General features: G+C 31.5%; 1 pseudogene; it reads left to right on the plus strand.

Moving 5' to 3' along the window:
• Positions 1 to 424: 424 nt before the first annotated feature.
• Positions 425 to 1,709, plus strand: LOC110659737 (thioredoxin-like protein YLS8; annotated as a pseudogene).
• The last annotated feature ends 1,125 nt before the right edge of the window (positions 1,710 to 2,834 follow it).

The following is a 2,834-nucleotide window of genomic DNA, read 5'->3' on the forward strand; positions in this document are numbered from 1 at the left end:
CACCAGAAGAGGAGAACAACATCGATATTTTGCCTAATTTTTAATATTTAAGGTTATTATGTAACTTAGTAATGGCACTATTTATGTTATATAAATCTCATACTGAGACATGTGATTTAGTTTATATATATTACTATACTGTTAGTTGGTTTATATATTTTTTAATTGTTATAAATTTATTAGATATAAGATTTTTTTTTAATTTTATAAAAATTGTAATTTTTCAATTTTACACTTGTGATTAGTTTAGGAAATGAGGACAAATGAATTTCAATTTAGGAATTATAACAAACATGAATTAAATTGAATTTTACATTTTAAGTTGTTGTAGAATTGAACCAAACATTATGATAATCATAGTGAACAATCAAATTCTAAGGATTCGATGGCAAGGTAGAGGCTAGACTCTAGGAAGGAGTGACAAATGTTGTAATTGCTCCCTCTCTTGCACTTAGGATGGGCCATAGATTAGGCAATCTTTGCGAGGAAGAGCACCTCATCATCATTTGGTTCAACCACGATTGAGAGAAGACCTGTATGCAAGTAAACTACTTTTCTTCTTTTCATCCTCTCTCTAAGTCTTTCAAAATCAAGCTCAACTATGCTTTGTTTTTCTTTGCCACTATGCCTCTCTTAGCTTAAATTGGAATTTCAATTTCTTTTTATATTAAGGACCGCCCCAGAAATTTTTTTTTTTCTTGGAATTGGAATTCTTGCATTTTTTACTTTTCATTTTCCATTAGTAAATACCTAATTACTATGTTGATGTTTTCATTTCCCCTTTATTTCTATTGTTTTCCCCCTCGTTCTATAACTCATATGAGGATAATTAATGGTTGTTTGGACTTAAGGTTACAACTTAATAGTTATGGAAAATATTTGCTTTTGAACAATTTTCTTGGAGTAGTTTTAACTTATTTTTTTTTTGTAATGTTTTCTTCTCCTTTTAATTGTCAAATAGTCGTTTAATTTGAGCGTAGTGTGCTATTGCTATTGCTATATATTCAGCAGATTTTTTTACCATGTATTGTTCATTGAGATTTGAGAAAATGAGAAGTTTTTTCTCCACATGAAATGGAATTAATTAATATTTTGGAGCTGATGGAGTAGTTTCTTGCATTCTGTTTGTTGAAGGTGCATATGTTTTTTTGGCTATTATACATTATTCTTTTAATCTATGCATATTGTTATCTAATGGATTTATAATTATTTAATGAATTGTTGTTACAGTGTTAGGTAGTTTTTCTCGATTGGAAAAAGGGGCTTTCCATTTAAAAAGTGTTTGAAAGACCAACTCATCCCAAAAGTTCAAGCTTATAAGTAAAGGCCCTAGAATGGGCTTTAATATCTCTAATAGCATTGACTCTCAAATTGATTTTATTGGTCTTTGATGGATGGATGAAGTGGTCACATCAATTGTCGAGATGATAAAGAACTTTATAGTCATATACCCTATGGATATCATAGAGGTGCCTAATTTCAACACAATGTATGAGCTATATGATCCATCCAGTATCATCTTCATCTTTAAAAATAAGCACATTATGATTGATCTAGGAATTAGAAATAACAAAAAAAAAAAAATCAATTGGGCTCTCAAGGACAAGTAAGAGTTCATTGACATTGTTTAGATTGTTTACTATGGTGCAATGAAGGGTTATGGTTTGGTTGTTGTTGCAAAAGATTACTCTAACAAGTACCGCTACTAAATGTGTAAGTAAATTATTCATTGGACTATGTAAAAACTTGTGATGTGATACTGCCACGAACCTCCTTTGACCAATCTGACTATAATGTAAGCCTGTGAAATAAGAAAATAGGTGAGGTCGATGGCCTATTAACTGGTCACTCTAATGCTTAAGTCAGTCTAGTTTTTTTAGAGTGAAAGAGTGATTGGAGTAGAGTTGAATAGCAATTTGTGCAAAGTAAATGCACTTGATCTGTGTGTTGTTCTGATTTTTATAGATTTGAGGAGTTGAGAGCTGTTGAAAATGGTTCTTGGAATCTTAGTTTGCTTGATATCCTAAAATTCTTGACGAGCATGACTACTATCAGATGCACGTGCTTTGCAAACCTATCCCTTATGTTAAACTAACTGATACTTGGTCTTCCAATGCTTGATTTTTTAACCAAGCTTTTGGACCATCAAATGCTTGGCTAATATCCGAGCCATCTAATGCTCGGGCGGGGTCTCTCTTATCTTTTTGACTCTTTAACTATTGTTCTAACTCTTTAACCAATGCTTCTGACCATTTGACTCTTTGACTAAGTGTTTGGACCATTTGACTCCAATTTAGGCGAGCTATACCATGATGAAAACAATAAGTATACTTAAAACTTGGCTTCATAAATTTTTAGATTGTAATTTCCTGGTTAACTAACTAGGAGTTTCTTATGGTGGTAATTGGTATGGTTCTTTTTTTTTTTTACCTTATGCATAGACAATGGAATTTTCTCTAGCTTTTTTTTTTAATTTTAATTTTAGGTAATCTTATAGGAAAAGGATTGTTGGTATTGAATTCAAATATTCTTTGAAGCAGCTCTAGTGTGATACATAAAAAACACATGCATTTTTGCTGTAATAATAAGTCCTAACATAAAGAAAAGATGACATTCTTGGTGATGGAGATGTTACATGCAGGGTGGGAATGCATTGTAATGGTAGATTTTTTATCATTGAGAGATGTCTGCTTTCCTTTTCTCTCTCGCCATTGTGAACTAGATTAGTAGATTCCTAAGACCACAAGATCTAGATATATAAAAATGTTTAGTTCCTTTAATAGGATGAGATACACCTAGTGATCTCTATCTAATGGAAAATCCCTACCAATATA

Source organism: Hevea brasiliensis, chromosome 5, assembly GCF_030052815.1.
Source record: "Hevea brasiliensis isolate MT/VB/25A 57/8 chromosome 5, ASM3005281v1, whole genome shotgun sequence".
Lineage (NCBI taxonomy): Eukaryota > Viridiplantae > Streptophyta > Magnoliopsida > Malpighiales > Euphorbiaceae > Hevea > Hevea brasiliensis.